Genomic DNA, 18,928 nt, shown 5'->3' with positions numbered 1-18,928 from the left:
TTCTGACTTTGACCCTCCCCCGTTTGTCTGCCTGTCCCGGTCCCTGACTTCCCTCTTCTGTCTGTTGTTTGTGTTTCCCTCTGCATACCTGATCTCCCGGCTTCTGACTCGGTTCTGCTTTCTTACTTTGATATTGATCCTCCATTTGCAGTGACTCGACTTTCCTGGCTAGACCCTGAATGAAGACTACTCTTTTGCCCCCTGGTGTTTCACCTGTTAACATTGCTGAAGTTACTCTGCTGTACTTCAGCTGCCTTTCTGTTACAGTGTTTCTTTATCTCTCCTTCACTACTTTACTGCCACTTAGTGGGGATTACACTGTACTGCGTCTTACTAGCCTTTGTACAGCGTGACAGTGACTTTATATAATAAGCCGACATTTGTGTACAAAAGACACTATTTTGTGCCATTATCTGGCTTGTATCCTGCAATTTTTAGCGGTTTACCCCTCCGCTGGCATTAGCCTACAGCGGTTTCTCTTTGTGTCATTCTGTTTCTCTAGAGTTTAGATGTAATTTGGTATCTTACTGAAAACAGATCTGTAGACAGATTCGAGCAGATTTTGAGAATGAATGATCAGCACATTGAAAAAAATAAGTAATTGATAAGTTAGAAAGGAATTATTTTTTATTTTGTCTTATACGCATGTTTACTGATGATTTATAAAAAAGGATAATCTTTGAATTTATATCTCAAATACTTTAATAGGAAAAGCTCTAACATGGTGGACTAAACCATGCCATTTTTTTTGTTATTATTTTATTAACTTAGTAACAATATATGATGCATAATTGTCATGAGCATTTGATAAAAGTTTGCTTTTATATTATTATATTAAATATTATATTATATTTATAGTACTTTTATATTGATAGTATATTTTTAGGATACGCCATCAATACCATAACTGTGGGGCTATGATACTCAGCTCTCTCACTGATCAGCTGTACCCAGTGTTGGCAGCGGCTGGATGTGATCAGTAGCGGAACATTAGCCGCATTGGGGTACTGAAGATCCTCTGCGTTCAATCAGGAGCGGATGTACAGTAACGGGCTGTGGATACTATGCAGTTGATTGAGTTCTGCTGTGTAGCTCTGCATCTGAGCATCTATGGCTGCTGCCAACACCGGGAAGAGCTGAGGCTGAGCGGTGGGGATGCCGGGTGTCCCACTCCCACTGATCTGATAGTGATAACTTATCATGAGTATAGGCCATCAATATAAAAGTACTGGACAACCTCTATAGTTAGTGGATAGATACTGTACGTCATGGTGTTTTCATGGGTATTGCTTCTATATGTGCGATTAGCTGAAGGAGTAGCGTTGTACTTGCTAGGATCAGAGTTCTCACCAATCTGGCAGTTTAACCCCTCAAATTCCGGGGTTAGTCGTGACCGTGGCACATGAAGAGGTTGACAGAACAAAAAGGGCCTCTGTCATCCCATCGCCCCCTCACCCTCTCTGCGCTGCTACAAGGTGCCTATAGGTTACCATGGCAACTGGGGCATAACAATAGTGTCTATGTCTGCTATATGCTGGTGTATATAAGATTCGGCCAGAGGCTTCCACCCAGTATGACACATACAGGTAATGCAGTGTAATACCTCTGCTATAAAAGGATCACATGTTCAAGACCCCTTCAGGGACTAATAAACATTGTTAAAAAAAGGTTAAGTGTTTTAAATAATAAATGTAAAAAATAAAAAAGAGAATACCAATTTTCCCAATAAAAAAAGGTTTATTCTGAAAAAACAAACAAACAAAAAAAAAAACAAACAAATGCCCCCAGGATACTTATTTGGTATTGCTGCCTCTGAAACAACCCATACTATAACTACCTATACTACAAAGCTACATCATTATTTGTCATGCATGCTGACTACCGCAAAAGAAAAAGAAAACTAATGCCAGAATTCCTATTTTTTTTATCTTTTTTGACAAAAAATGAAAGAAAGTGATCAAAAAGTCCCATATATCCCACAGCGGTACAAAGATCCAGAACTCGTTATGTAAAAAAACAAGACACACAAAAAGAAAAAAAAGAAAATGGTTAATGATCTCAAAATAATGAGACATACACAAGCTGATACAGAAAAGTGTTTATAGCAGAAAATAGTTGGAGAGTCGGGCCAAAATGTAGTGACTTTTGGTGTTTTTACACCAGTTTCAAGCAGCTCTGATACAATGGGCAGAGATGAAATGTGGCTATGCCCACCCATCAAATTAATGGAAAGGCATGCTACTCCAATGGTTCCGACTGCATAATCACTGCTGGGAGTTTAGCTTCCCTACCAGTTGACCTGAGAACCAGTATCAGCAAAAAAACGGGACAGTACTTGGACCAATTTTTTAGATGTTTATCTGACCGATTTTTTTATAAGTTCATGTGAGCCTACCGAAACAATGGCAGGCCTAATACTCTGAAATACATAATTATTGCAGAGTATTAGACCAGTGAGTAAACTGTAAAATATTCAAATAAAAGGGCTAAATAAAAAAGGAAAGAGACAGTAAAAAAATTTTTTAACAATATTTTAAAAAAAATATAGCATAAAATGCAAAGAAAAATGTTATGTATACACAATTTTTTTTATGTAAAAACAAAAATAAACTTAAAAAGAACATATATTTGGTATTATCGCATCCAAAATGACCCAATGTCTGAAACTCTTATATTATTTAATCCCTACATTGAATATTGTAGTTAAATTAAATTAATATCTCAGAAAAAAATACTGTTTTCATCATTAAGGTATGTTCACATGTTGCATTTTACTGCTTTTTTATTGCTGCTTTTTACAGTACCAGCATGTGATTTTAGAAATATCATGCAAACACAGATTCTTTTTCCTGGCTGAACTAGAAAACAAAAAAAGCAAACAAACACAGCATTTTTGGTGAAAATAACCTAGATACAGGAGGGTGTAAAACTCATTTATTTTTTTTATTTTCCTGATTATAAACCATAAAGTCTTCTCCTGACTCCAAGTACAGTTTAATTAAATCAGTGATGTTATAAAGTAAACAATGCCTTACCAACATGTCAGGTATTCAGTGCCCTACCAATGTGTTAAAGTAAACAATGACCTATCAATGTGTTAAAGTAAACAATGGCCTACCAATGTGTTAAAGTAAACAATGCCAGACCAATGTGTTAACGTAAACAATTCCCTACCAATGTGTTAAAGTAAACATTACAATAACCTACCAATGTGTTAAAGTAAACAATGTGGAGAGGTTTGACTGGAGTGCACCACTAATCAAAATGATCAAAGTGGGTGCTCCCTAATGCGGTAGAAAATACATGCAAGGAGGGAGAGAAAAAGAGACCACATACAAACCAGGGGCACACCAACTACAACAATAAAGATGAATAGGATAAGGCTTTATTCAACACACACAAGTAAAAACATTAAAAACATGAAGGACGACACACTCTGAGCAAGACTGGATCAAAAAATCCATGGTAAATGGGAAACAGGGACAACAATGCGTATAAATGCACAGAACCATATAAATGAATGTACAATTGCATACGTATCAAAAAATGAAATATATGTGACACAATGCGCTCCTATAAACCTGCTCTCATAGTAAATGGATTCATGAACATGGGAAGTGAAGCACTAAAGGGAACTTCACCAACATTGTTATACAGGTGATTTGCCAAAAAACCTGAATATAAACACTAATAACAGACCATGGTTCAAATGCGTCACGTGTCGAGCGAAGATGGTAGTGTCCAATAATAGAGGATCTGTATATCACTAAATGTCACCATAACATGAGTGATGCCAAATCAGGCACCTGTTACGGTGGCTGCGAGCACTGGAGACTATGTCCAGATTTCTTGCTACTGCACATGTGCGAGCGCTGGAGACTAAGTCCAGATTTCTTGCTACTGCACATGTGCGAGCGCTGGAGACTAAGTCCAGATTTCTTGCTACTGCACATGTGCGAGCGCTGGAGACTAAGTCCAGATTTCTTGCTACTGCACATGTGCGAGCGCCGGAGACTAAGTCCAATCTTGGAGCCATTGCACATGTGCGGGTGACATCATCGCTGACACGAGGTCACATGTCTCTGACACCTTCTATGCCGATTGGTCGCTGGTCATGTGCTTGTGACGTCTTGCTCGGTGATAGGCCAGCATGACGTCACTCCTGTCGTTCTGGCAGCGGATTGGCTCTGGTGTCCTCCATCTTGGATGAGGCACAGAGTCTATATAAGACCCTGACACACGCCGCATGGTGCTCAGTCCTCTTGGTTCATGCATATGAGTAGACGCTCTGTGCGCGTTCCTCTAGGCATTCCTCTGTCTATGCTAGGTGAGCGCTACCGGCAGGGTAGCGTTCTTATACCTTACAGCTTCGGCTGCTGTCCGTATCCTTACCTCTTAGGGGAGCGGACATAGGCAGGTGCCTGAGGCACATGGTTTGGCTGGGCCTTGTGATTCTACTCGTAGGTGGACGTTGCCGCTAGGGTAACGTTCCTTATACTGCGTCTGGCAGTTGTTCGTATCCTCGCACACTAGGGGAGCGAACAGAGGTAGGAGCTTTGTGCGGCTTACGCTGCTGTTCGTCTCTTTTGCACCACTAGAAGAGCGGACCTAGGCAGGTGCCATATCTAGTGGTTCGTGTCCTCGCACACTAGTGGAGCGAACGCAGGTAGGAGCTTTGTGCGGCTTACGCTGCTGTTCGTCTCTTTTGCACCACTAGAAGAGCGGACCTAGGTAGGTGCCATTTCGCACACATTGCCTTTGTCTCTGTGATTATTAACAGAGATCATTCCACACACCCTCCAAGTAAGGGAGGAATTGCTTTACTTACTTACTATATCCTTCTGTGAGTTAACAGAGGTATTGCACTCTGCCATAGTCTGCAGCAAAGTCTTTGCACGGTGGACCCTGACTGTCTGATACTCCTTTCAGTTATTATCAGACAGCCCCCCGTAACATTAGGACTGAGCCAAGGGTCTGGCAGTTATGGCAGAATATCAGCAGTTACACCGTTACATACAAGTACTTGAGTCACGGCTCAAGAGTATAGAGGATAAACCTCAGACCATGGTGACATCTGCACATGATCCTCGACTTGCTCTGCCAAACAGATATTCTGGCGATGCCAGATCATGTCGTGGTTTCATTAGTCAGTGTCAGATACACCTAGAGGTCAACTCTTCTCGCTTCTCTACGGAGAGGTCCAGAGTAGGCTTTATCATCTCCTTACTTCAGGACAAAGCCTTAGAATGGGCGACTCCCCTATGGGAGCGCTCTGATGTGGTTACTCTGAGACATCAAGACTTTCTTGATGCTCTTAAGGCGGTATTCATGGGTCCGCAGGTTACCCATGATGCGGCCCTGAGACTGTTAGATCTATCTCAGGGTTCGTTATCCACTAGTTCTTATGCCATTGCTTTTAGAACTCTGGTGGCAGAACTAGATTGGCCAGAGAAGGTGTTGATTCCTATCTTCTGGAGAGGGTTGGCAGGCTATGTCAAGGATGCCCTTGCTACTCGTGAGGTCCCTGCTTCTCTGGAGGACTTGATCACAGTAGCAACGAGGATCGATGTACGCCATAAGGAACGTAGACTCGAGGTCTCTTCCTCACGCCCTAAGCATCGGGCTATTCCAGTTGTTGAGGGTCCACTACCATCTTCCTCAGCATCTGAAACATCTCCCACTCCTATGGAGTTAGGTCATACGTCCTCCAGACTACGCAAGTCTGGTCCTCCTATATGTTACGTATGTCGTCAGGCTGGGCACTATGCCAACAAGTGTCCTAGTCGTCAGGGAAACTCCCTGGCCTAGTAACCATTAGAGGGGGGTTACTAGAGACGTCTTCTGCACCCTCTAAGTGTTGTATCCCAGGTCAGCTCTCGTTATCTGAGAATACATGGCCTATTATGGCTTTTGTGGATTCCGGAGCTGACGGGATTTTTGTGTCCTCAGGATTTGTAAAGGGACACAATATTCCCTCTATCATGTTAGAGGCGCCTATTCCTGTCCGTGTTGTTAATGGAACTATGTTGTCTGACTCCATTACATTGAGGACAGTTCCCTTGCGCCTTTCCCTGTCTCAGGGTCACATAGAGGAGATTTCTTTTCTTGTTTTGCCTGAGGGTATAGACGACGTCCTTCTGGGTCTTCCATGGCTTCGGACTCATGCTCCTCACATTGACTGGGAGTCTGACAGCATTATTAGTTGGGGTTCGAAATGTCAGTCCCGATGTCTTCCCTTACCACCTAAGGTCGTTGCGGTTGCATCAACTGATCTCTCTCCCATACCTACACCCTATTTGGATTTCGCTGACGTGTTCTCCAAACAGGGTGCTGAGGTTCTTCCACCCCATAGGCCGTATGACTGTGCCATAGACCTTATCCCAGGTTCGGTTCCACCTAAAGGCAGGGTTTACCCCCTGTCGATACCTGAGTCGGAGGCCATGTCGACCTATATAAGAGAGAGTTTAGAGAAGGGGTTCATTCGTAAGTCTGTCTCTCCCGCGGGAGCTGGGTTTTTCTTTGTTCGGAAGAAAGAGGGTGATTTGCGTCCCTGCATAGATTACAGGGGTCTCAACGCAATCACAATAAAGAACAAATACCCATTACCTTTAATTTCGGAGCTCTTTGACAGACTGAGAGGAGCTCAAGTTTTTACAAAGTTGGATCTGCGGGGTGCGTATAACTTGGTACGAATTCGAAAGGGTGACGAATGGAAGACCGCTTTTAACACCCGAGACGGTCACTATGAATACCTCGTCATGCCTTTTGGGTTATGTAATGCACCCGCAGTATTTCAGGACTTCGTAAACGATGTGTTCAGGGATTTACTGTTATCCTCAGTAGTGGTGTATCTGGACGACATCCTGATTTTTTCTCCTGATCTGGAGACTCATCGTCAGGATGTCGTTCGTGTCCTTTCCCGTTTAAGGGAGCACTCATTGTTTGCTAAACTCGAGAAATGTGTATTCGAGCAGTCCTCATTGCCTTTTTTGGGTTACATTATCTCACAAGAGGGTCTGGCTATGGATCCTGCGAAGCTCTCTGCTGTCCTGCAATGGTCCGAACCTCATTCCTTGAAGGCGGTGCAACGCTTCTTAGGATTCATAAATTATTACAGGCAGTTCATACCCCATTTTTCTACTTTGGTGGCCCCTTTGGTTGCCTTGACTAAGAAAGGTGCTAATCCCAAAGCCTGGTCTACTGAGACATCTCAGGCTTTTGAGGCAGTAAAAAGACACTTTTCAACTGCTCCCGTTCTTCAAAGACCCGATGAGAATAAGCCCTTCCTCTTAGAGGTTGATGCCTCTTCAGTGGGTGCTGGTGCGGTCTTGTATCAAAAGAACGGTGCAGGTAGAAAAAGGCCGTGTTTCTTCTTTGCTAAAACCTTTTCACCGGCAGAGAGAAACTATACCATTGGGGATAGGGAACTGCTCGCCTTGAGATTAGCCTTGGAGGAGTGGCGTCACTTGCTGGAAGGAGCGAAACATCCTTTCCAGGTCTATACAGACCATAAGAATCTGACGTACTTACAAACCGCTCAGCGTCTGAATCCTCGCCAAGCCCGCTGGTCCTTGTTTTTCTCCCGCTTTCACTTCTCCATCAACTATCTGTCTGGGAGTAAGAATAACAAGGCAGACGCCCTGTCTCGCTCTATGCTTTCTACCCAGGAAGAGATTGACAAACCTCGTCTTATCCTTCCCTCCAGGGTTTTTCATACGCTCTCCCCTGTGACGTTAGACCAAATCCCACCGGGCAAGACCTTTGTTCCGCCTGATCGACAGAATGATATACTGTCATGGGCCCACACCTCAAAGGTGGGTGGGCATTTTGGTATTAGGCGGACACGAGAGTTACTGGAGAGGTGGTATTGGTGGCCACACTTAGCCAGCCACGTCAAGAGATATGTCGGTTCCTGCTACTCGTGTGCTCGCAACCGTCCATTACGGCAGAGACCGGCTGGGCTCTTGCATCCTTTACCAGTGCCAGATAGACCATGGGAGGTGGTAGGCATGGACTTTGTGGGTGATCTTCCATGTTCACAGGGACATAGATTTGTGTGGGTCATTACGGACCATTTCTCCCGGATGGTTCATCTCGTACCGTTATCGAGAATCCCATCTTCCAGGGTACTAGCCAAACTATTCCTCAAGCATGTCTTTAGGCTTCACGGGATGCCAGATCGTATCATTTGTGATAGAGGCCCGCAATTTACTTCCCGTTTCTGGCGAGATCTTTGTAGCCTTCTGCAAATTGAGTTGAATCTCTCTTCGGCATACCATCCGGAGACTAATGGTTTGGTTGAACGTACCAATCAATCTATGATTATATACCTTCGACACTTTGTTGCTGAGAACCACGATAACTGGTCCTCCCTCCTACCCTGGGCAGAATTTGCCCTTAACAATTCGCTGGCTGAGGCCACTGGGCAGACACCGTTCGTACTCAATAATGGGCAACACCCTAGGGTACCAGTACCGTTTCCCGCTGCTGCACCTCCTCCTCTTGTGGCCAACTGGGCAACTAATGCCAGAGAGGTTTGGGATCGGACTCAAGAGTCGATCCAAGCAGCTAAGGACCGTATGAAGACGGTGTCCGATCGGTTTCGTCGCCCGGCTCCTGTCTTTTCTCCAGGGGACTTTGTGTGGCTCTCTGCAAAACACGTGAGACTTAGAGTGAGCTCTGTCAAATTTGCTCCTCGCTTCCTGGGTCCTTATGAGGTTCTTCGACAGGTAAATCCTGTAGTCTATCAATTGAAGTTACCTGTCCATCTTAGGATTCATGACAAATTCCATGTCTCACTGCTAAAGCCGGCTATTTTACCTCACGCTCGTGAAGTGCACTCTCCTGCCTCTGATTCCTCTCGCTCTAGCTATGAGGTACGAGCCATAGTTGGTTCTAAGATGGTTAGAGGGCGCAGGTTCTTCTTGATAGATTGGGAGGGCTATGGTCCGGAACATCGCTCTTGGGAGCCTGAGGAGGCTGTCCATGCTCCCGACTTAGTTGCCGATTACCTGCGTCGCCGGGAGGGGGGCCCTTGAGGGGGAGGTACTGTTACGGTTGCTGCGAGCACTGGAGACTATGTCCAGATTTCTTGCTACTGCACATGTGCGAGCGCTGGAGACTAAGTCCAGATTTCTTGCTACTGCACATGTGCGAGCGCTGGAGACTAAGTCCAGATTTCTTGCTACTGCACATGTGCGAGCGCTGGAGACTAAGTCCAGATTTCTTGCTACTGCACATGTGCGAGCGCCGGAGACTAAGTCCAATCTTGGAGCCATTGCACATGTGCGGGTGACATCATCGCTGACACGAGGTCACATGTCTCTGACACCTTCTATGCCGATTGGTCGCTGGTCATGTGCTTGTGACGTCTTGCTCGGTGATAGGCCAGCATGACGTCACTCCTGTCGTTCTGGCAGCGGATTGGCTCTGGTGTCCTCCATCTTGGATGAGGCACAGAGTCTATATAAGACCCTGACACACGCCGCATGGTGCTCAGTCCTCTTGGTTCATGCATATGAGTAGACGCTCTGTGCGCGTTCCTCTAGGCATTCCTCTGTCTATGCTAGGTGAGCGCTACCGGCAGGGTAGCGTTCTTATACCTTACAGCTTCGGCTGCTGTCCGTATCCTTACCTCTTAGGGGAGCGGACATAGGCAGGTGCCTGAGGCACATGGTTTGGCTGGGCCTTGTGATTCTACTCGTAGGTGGACGTTGCCGCTAGGGTAACGTTCCTTATACTGCGTCTGGCAGTTGTTCGTATCCTCGCACACTAGGGGAGCGAACAGAGGTAGGAGCTTTGTGCGGCTTACGCTGCTGTTCGTCTCTTTTGCACCACTAGAAGAGCGGACCTAGGCAGGTGCCATATCTAGTGGTTCGTGTCCTCGCACACTAGTGGAGCGAACGCAGGTAGGAGCTTTGTGCGGCTTACGCTGCTGTTCGTCTCTTTTGCACCACTAGAAGAGCGGACCTAGGTAGGTGCCATTTCGCACACATTGCCTTTGTCTCTGTGATTATTAACAGAGATCATTCCACACACCCTCCAAGTAAGGGAGGAATTGCTTTACTTACTTACTATATCCTTCTGTGAGTTAACAGAGGTATTGCACTCTGCCATAGTCTGCAGCAAAGTCTTTGCACGGTGGACCCTGACTGTCTGATACTCCTTTCAGTTATTATCAGACAGCCCCCCGTAACAGCACCACTGCATTGGAAAGCGGTATAAATAATGTAAATGGTTTACCAACACACTTGAAACAATATAACCGCACCAGTGTGCATGGTGTGGACAATTAAGTATACATATCATGAACCAAAGTTCAAGGGAATCAAAACCTAGTTGAGGAATGTTATACTAGATATCGCTATTATATATAAACAATGCATGGAGGAGCACCAGTATATTAGCGGATGGTTCTAGCATGCTGATATCCATGGGACGGGAGGTTGGAAACCCAGACAGTGTGTATTACATACAGTATAGTAGATACCCATGTTAGGGATAAGCAAATAGAGTAGCAGATCCACCAGATGGTCTAGGTGGAAAAGTAATGTCCCACAATCCTACCCATAAATGACCAGGTTCAATCGTGCCAGTAATCAAAGTAGGCAATTACACCCCATTGAATAAGAAAGTTGCAGATGGTAGAGATATATACAGGAATAATATTGCTCGCACATGAATCGAAGATAACTATGAGTAAAAGGAGGGGAGGGGGGAAAAAAAGGACCCCCTATGGTGTATGGCATTCAATAGAAAGGAGTAATTTGTCATGCATTAATATGCCATAATACAAAGAAGATTGAAGCCGTAACAACCATAGGACACAGGATGGCAAATGAGAGGAGCACAGAATACAAGAGCTACCATTACCAAATGAAACACATAAAAGGGCTCAGAGTGGGCAACCCCACGTGTATCGCCACCAGAGTGGCTTCATCAGGGAAAAGTGCAGGGGTATAGAGAAAGGCGCCTATATATATCAAGGTTAAAAACAACAATCGCACCCACCTGTGGAGTTAGTGACAAAGCGTGGCGAGCAGTGTGAGGCGCCATATTCACGCATGCGCAGACTGATCGGACGGAAGCCTGCAATGATCAAGCTCCGTCCCTAATGCGCATGCGCAGGGCTCAATGGAGCTCGTGTATACAAATCATGGGTAAATACGAGCCTGCCTGTAGCGGTACCGCAAATGGGAGCAGGAATCCATGTGCGTACATGAGATGCTAGTCCCAACTACCGGTATCTGGAGAGAATTAGATGTTCCGGTAGAGGCAAACTATTTACAGTCAAATCTGCAAGATTTTAACACAAACCAGATACAGGATGGAATAAATGCTAAAATGCAAAAGGGTATCAAAGAGACATGTAGTGTATGAATACACGCGTATATCGGAATATACATATATGCGTATGTGCATAGGCTAGATCGGCGCAACTAGGTATATCACAAAGGACCATATCAATCCCATTGTAGCATAACCAAGTTAGTATACAATGTGCGTACAATATGCGTATTGAACTTAAAAGACCCATAACATAATACGATGGAGTACGAGGTGCACAACAATCAAGAGGAGATGGGTGCAACGGACAAAGACAAATCCAGCTAAGGATTGCACGTTGCAAAAATGAAAAAATAAGAGGATAAACAAATCCCCAGTGAACATTTTTCAAAGAGAGATACATGACAGAATGTCCAAAATTTTTTTTAATATATTTATGCTTTTATTAATTAATTACTGAGAATATATTGTCTTAAAACACCCAGTCAGCATGTTAGTATTATTATAATCATATATTGTAGATAAGATCACATGTGCACTGAATGAGATGCGCATGAAGATACCAATAAAACCAATACAAACTTGCACAAGAAAACAGGTCAATAGATTATGTCCCTTATGCATAGGCAAAAACCCATGATTCTGGTCAGTTCATGCAGAGGCCGCACCAAGGAGGGGGAAGGGAAAGGGGAGGAGGGGGGGGGGGGTTTGTTTGTCGCTACCAATAGGAGGACCAACAGGATGGACAGCAACAAGGATATTGAGTCGTATGTACATGATTGCCCACAGACAGGAACCTCATGGGATAGTAATCTTAACTGGAGACAATCCAGTGAAATAGGAGGAAGGAGTATATGGCCTAATCCAAACCTGCAAAAATATGTGTATACATGCATATCAGCAAGCTAGAAGGGAGAGAAGAATACCGCACGTAAGATTGCATAAGATATCAAAACATGTTTAGACAGAAAAGTGCAGCCTGATCAAAATGCGACAAATATATCACCAAAATACAGTGGTCATTCCAGAAATCATGGAAGAAAAGATACCAACTGGGTATCTAGGGATTGAATGGAGAAACCCAACCCCACTGTAAGGTGTCTGCTTACAATGTCTCCCCAACACATTTAGTAGAACAAGTCATTAATAAGTCGAACGTCCGTGTAGATGTCAAATATAATAACAATCCAAATAAGATGGACATGACCCAGAATGACGAATCCAGAGTTGTAGATGAAACAGTCGGGGGATTGAAGCGTGGGTTGTCATACACAAGTGAGCCGTGGAATATACAGGAATGGAATGCCTGAGGGATCAAGTCGCTTCATGTTGGGTAGAGTGAAGGAAGAACCTGTTCAAAAAACAGAAGGTAAGAATCAATGCATGAGACATTAGCCCAAAAAACCAGTGAAGAGTAATTCTTCATTAAGGCCCCGGGGCGCCACTGAGTGTAATTTGAAGATCCAGCGGGCCTCATTCTGAAGAAGCCATTTAACACATAAACCACCTCTTGCGCTACTTGTATGTTTTTGTAAACCATAGACACGTGTACCGCGTGGATTGCCATGGTGGTTGGCTAGAAAATGGGCGGCCACCGGAGTCAAAGATTTACCTTGTCTGGAATCAGATGCTGCTAGATTTATGGTGGAGAAGTGCTTCTGGATCCGTTTACGCAGCTCCTGAGTGGTTTGCCCCACGTACACCTTGTCACAGGGGCACACCATGCAGTAGATAACATTCCTGCTCTTGCAATTGATGTAAGAATGAATAGAATGGTCCAATGAATCCTGAGGGTTATGGAACATATTGTGAGTAGAATGCATATAACCACATATATTGCAATCTCCGCAAGGAAAGGAGCCCCTCAAAGTTATTCCACGTTGCAATTTATATGTGGGTCTAGTGAAGTGACTGGGTGTAAGCATATCCTTCAAGTTGAGAGCCCGGCGAGCAGTGAGAAGGGGGCGGGGGGCAGCTACCGGTGCCGTCTGCGTATCAGTGGTAAGTATAGACCAATGTCTCTGCAGAATCTCTCTTACCTTCCTCCACTTATTATTGTACATGGTGATGAACCTCACAAAACCATCCTTTGGCCTGGGAGACGTTTTGATCAGGGAGCCCTGAGATTCGGACCTGGCTCTTTGATAGGCTTGTGAAATCACCCGTTTTGGATAGCCACGGTCCACGAACCTGTGGGTAAGATTAAGGGCTTGTTCAGAAAAATCACTGTCTTGGCTACAATTCCGCCTGACCCGCAAAAATTGGCCAGTGGGTATACCTGCTTTGATATGTGATGGATGAAAACTCGTGAAATGCAGTAAGCTGTTCGTGGCGGTAGATTTCCTGTATAGATTGGTTGATAATTTATCACCCTTGATTGAAATTTCTAAATCAAGGAATGTGACCACCGTGGACGAAATACTGTGGGTAAGGAAGATGTTGAGAGTATTAGAATTCAAGCCAGAAATAAAAGACAAACACTCTTCCTGTGTACCCTTCCAGATAAACAGCACATCGTCTATGTAACGGTGCCAGGCCAATACATGTTCCTTAAAATCACATGATGGAAAAACGATAGTGGTTTCCCACCACCCCAAAAAAAGGTTGGCAAAAGAAGGTGCACAACGTGCACCCATTGCCACTCCAGATACCTGTCTATAGTAAGTACGGTCAAAAAGGAAATAATTGTGGCACAGTATAAAGTCCAGGAGATCCACTAGAAAAGAGTCGTGCATGCGGTCGGATTGCATCTGTAAATCCAAGAAATATGTAACAGCCCGCATGCCGTCGGTGTGCCGGATGTTAGTGTATAAAGATTCTACATCACAGGTGACCAATAGGGCACCTGGAGGTACAGTAATCTCTTGACACACTTTGACCATGTGAGTGGTGTCCTGGATGAATGACGGGAGTTTATTGACTAGTGATTGTAGAAAAAAGTCGACATAAGTACTAGCCCTCTCACATAAACTCCCTATACTGGCCACAATAGGACGACCGGGGGGTTTAGTTGTACACTTGTGGACCTTGGGCAGCATATAGAACGTGGGGGTAATGGGTTCACTGACCCACATGTATTGTTTCTCCTTGTCTGTAATTATACCCAAGCGGTGGGCAGATGTCAAAAGATGGTGGAGCTTAGACAAAAAAACCCTTGTTGGGTCTGAAGGCAGCTTGATGTAGAAGGCCGTATTGTTGAGTTGCCTATGAGCTTCTTCCAAATACATGTGTGTTGGCCAGAGAACCACATTACCCCCTTTATCAGCCTCCTTAATAAGGAAGCTGTTGTTGTTTTGAAGTTGCCGGATGGCCCTATTTTCTGAAGGTGACAAATTCGGGGCCCTAGGGGTGCTGGAGGAAAGTTTGATAAAGTCACTCCTTACCAGTTCGAAGAAGATCTTAATAGCCGGCACCAAAGAGAAAGAGGGGGTAGCCACTGATTTGTTCCGGAGTGGAAATGGTCGTCTGCTGTGTGTCTCCGAACTCTCATCAAGAAGGTCCAAAAGATCTTGAAAGGTTTGTCGTTCATCATGTTCAAGTCCATCCATGAGTTGCGGCCTCCTATAGATAACCTGAAAAATGAGGTTTCGACAGAAGAGGTAGAGATCCTTGATAAGCGTGAACCTATCACAGCCATGAGTAGGTGAAAAAGTGAGACCTCTCTCCAACACTGAGGTTTCTATTGTTGATAGAGAATGAGAGGACAAGTTGATAATTTGCAGAGAATCTCTTACCTCAGGGTCGTTCGTGTTCATAGAGTCATTGTCGGTATCTAGAACCTTTACCTCGAGTGTCGAAAGGGCAAGGTCCGATTGGCATAACCCGCTTTTCTTCTTGCATTTTTTCCTCTTGCGGCCACCTCTTCTGACCCTGCGTCTGGGTCGCTGCTGGTGGATAAAAAATCACTGGACCCACTACGATGTGCCAGGGCAGGATTATCTGTGGTCTGCTTATGGGATCTATTAGGGTTGGAACCTCTCAGGTTGCCTCTATGCCTCCACTTAAAGGCCATCCTGTGATCAAAATCATCTTTGTCTCTCTGGAACTTGCCACGTTTTTTATCAACGATATCCTTCTCATATCTATCCATTTGATCTTTAAGTTTAGTTTGAAAGGAAGTTACCAATTGGCAGTCCTCAACCCTTGCCAACTTGGCCTCTAGGTCCTTGATATTAGTTTTGGTCGTAGCAAGTAAAACCCTGTCGTGTTCAAGCAACATATTAATCAAAATATTCGAACATTTCAACAAGCCCTGTTCCCACGTATCTTGGAATGTGGCAGAGGGTTCCCACGCCGGAAAAATATTTACACGTAAACCCCGTGGAACAATACCAGCCCTGAGGTATTCCTCAAGGCTGCGTATGTTCCACCACAAACGTATGCCCGTTTTGTGGGCAGATGTTAGATCAGAGGTGAGGAGAGAAAATTCATCAGAAACAACTGAAGGGGCCCCTGAAGAAAATATGTTATCAGAACGTTCCCGCCAAGCAGCCTCACGCGTATCCCAATCCATGGCCCTATCACAACAGACCACGCAATATCACCAACCAAAGTGAGATGCGAAAATTGAGGACCAAAATAGAGAATATATATAAGAAAAAATTATTCAGTTACGTTCATATACAACGGTGTGCAACACCAAGAATATGTCTCAAAGGAGACACAACCTGAAAACAGGGTGGAGAGTTTTGACTGGAGTGCACCACTAATCAAAATGATCAAAGTGGGTGCTCCCTAATGCGGTAGAAAATACATGCAAAGAGGGAGAGAAAAAGAGACCGCATACAAACCAGGGGCACACCAACTACGACAATAAAGATGAATAGGATAAGGCTTTATTCAACACACACAAGTAAAAACATTAAAAACATGAAGGACGACACACTCTGAGCAAGACTGGATCAAAAAATCCATGGTAAATGGGAAACAGGGACAACAATGCGTATAAATGCACAGAACCATATAAATGAATGTACAATTGCATACGTATCAAAAAATGAAATATATGTGACACAATGCGCTCCTATAAACCTGCTCTCATAGTAAATGGATTCATGAACATGGGAAGTGAAGCACTAAAGGGAACTTCACCAACATTGTTATACAGGTGATTTGCCAAAAAACCTGAATATAAACACTAATAACAGACCATGGTTCAAATGCGTCACGTGTCGAGCGAAGATGGTAGTGTCCAATAACAGAGGATCTGTATATCACTAAATGTCACCATAACATGAGTGATGCCAAATCAGGCACCACTGCATTGGAAAGCGGTATAAATAATGTAAATGGTTTACCAACACACTTGAAACAATTTAACCGCACCAGTGTGCATGGTGTGGACAATTAAGTATACATATCATGAACCAAAGTTCAGGGGAATCAAAACCTAGTTGAGGAATGTTATACTAGATATCGCTATTATATATAAACAATGCATGGAGGAGCACCAGTATATTAGCGGATGGTTCTAGCATGCTGATATACATGGGACGGGAGGTTGGAAACCCAGACAGTGTGTATTGCATACAGTATAGTAGATACCCATGTTAGGGATAAGCAAATAGAGTAGCAGATCCACCAGATGGTCTAGGTGGAAAAGTAATGTCCCACAATCCTACCCATAAATGACCAGGTTCAATCGTGCCAGTAATCAAAGTAGGCAATTACACCCCATTGAATAAGAAAGTTGCAGATGGTAGAGATATATACAGGAATAATATTGCTCGCACATGAATCGAAGATAACTATGAGTAAAAGGAGGGGAGGGGGGAAAAAAAGGACCCCCTATGGTGTATGGCATTCAATAGAAAGGAGTAATTTGTCATGCATTAATATGCCATAATACAAAGAAGATTGAAGCCGTAACAACCATAGGACACAGGATGGCAAATGAGAGGAGCACAGAATACAAGAGATACCATTACCAAATGAAACACATAAAAGGGCTCAGAGTGGGCAACCCCACGCGTATCGCCACCAGAGTGGCTTCATCAGGGAAAAGTGCAGGGGTATAGAGAAAGGCGCCTATATATATCAAGGTTAAAAACAACAATCGCACCCACCTGTGGAGTTAGTAACAAAGCGTGGCGAGCAGTGTGAGGCGCCATATTCACGCATGCGCAGACTGATCGGACGGAAGCCTGCAATGATCAAGCTCTGTCCCTAATGCGCATGCGCAGGGCTCAATGGAGCTCGTGTATACAAATAATGGGTAAATACGAGCCTGCCTGTAGCGGTACCGCAAATGGGAGCAGGAATCCATGTGCGTACATGAGATGCTAGTCCCAACTACCGGTATCTGGAGAGAATTAGATGTTCCGGTAGAGGCAAACTATTTACAGTCAAATCTGCAAGATTTTAACACAAACCAGATACAGGATGGAATAAATGCTAAAATGCAAAAGGGTATCAAAGAGACACGTAGTGTATGAATACACGCGTATATCGGAATATACATATATGCGTATGTGCATAGGCTAGATCGGCGCAACTAGGTATATCACAAAGGACCATATCAATCCCATTGTAGCATAACCAAGTTAGTATACAATGTGCGTACAATATGCGTATTGAACTTAAAAGACCCATAACATAATACGATGGAGTACGAGGTGCACAACAATCAAGAGGAGATGGGTGCAACGGACCCATCCGTTGGTATCTTTTCTTCCATGATTTCTGGAATGACCACTGTATTTTGGTGATATATTTGTCGCATTTTGATCAGGCTGCACTTTTCTGTCTAAACATGTTTTGATATCTTAAGCAATCTTACGTGCGGTATTCTTCTCTCCCTTCTAGCTTGCTGATATGCATGTATACACATATTTTTGCAGGTTTGGATTAGGCCATATACTCCTTCCTCCTATTTCACTGGATTGTCTCCAGTTAAGATTACTATCCCATGAGGTTCCTGTCTGTGGGCAATCATGTACATACGACTCAATATCCTTGTTGCTGTCCATCCTGTTGGTCCTCCTATTGGTAGCGACAAACAAACCCCCCCACCCCCCCTCCTCCCCTTTCCCTTCCCCCTCCTTGGTGCGGCCTCTGCATGAACTGACCAGAATCATGGGTTTTTGCCTATGCATAAGGGACATAATCTATTGACCTGTTTTCTTGTGCAAGTTTGTATTGGTTTTATTGGTATCTTCATGCACATCTCATTCAGTGCACATGTGATCTTATCTACAATATATGATTATAATAATACTAACATGCTGACTGGGTGTTTTAAGACAATATATTCTCAGTAATTAATTAATAAAAGCATAAATATATTAAAAATTTTTTTGGACATTCTGTCATGTATCTCTCTTTGAAAAATGTTCACTGGGGATTTGTTTATCCTCTTATTTTTTCATTTTTGCAACGTGCAATCCTTAGCTGGATTTGTCTTTGTCCGTTGCACCCATCTCCTCTTGATTGTTGTGCACCTCGTACTCCATCGTATTATGTTATGGGTCTTTTAAGTTCAATACGCATATTGTACGCACATTGTATACTAACTTGGTTATGCTACAATGGGATTGATATGGTCCTTTGTGATATACCTAGTTGCGCCGATCTAGCCTATGCACATACGCATATATGTATATTCCGATATACGCGTGTATTCATACACTACATGTCTCTTTGA

General features: G+C 44.0%; 1 protein-coding gene across 3 annotated transcripts in view; it reads right to left on the bottom strand.

Moving 5' to 3' along the window:
* The window catches only part of LOC142251341 (putative E3 ubiquitin-protein ligase MID2), a 561,844-nt gene that overhangs the window by 35,244 nt on the left and 507,672 nt on the right, over positions 1 to 18,928 (bottom strand). The gene's annotated exons all lie outside the window — the stretch shown is intronic.

Source organism: Anomaloglossus baeobatrachus, chromosome 9, assembly GCF_048569485.1.
Source record: "Anomaloglossus baeobatrachus isolate aAnoBae1 chromosome 9, aAnoBae1.hap1, whole genome shotgun sequence".
Lineage (NCBI taxonomy): Eukaryota > Metazoa > Chordata > Amphibia > Anura > Aromobatidae > Anomaloglossus > Anomaloglossus baeobatrachus.
The sequence above is the reverse complement of the archived record's forward strand: the minus strand, read 5'-3'. Positions and strand labels throughout refer to the sequence as shown.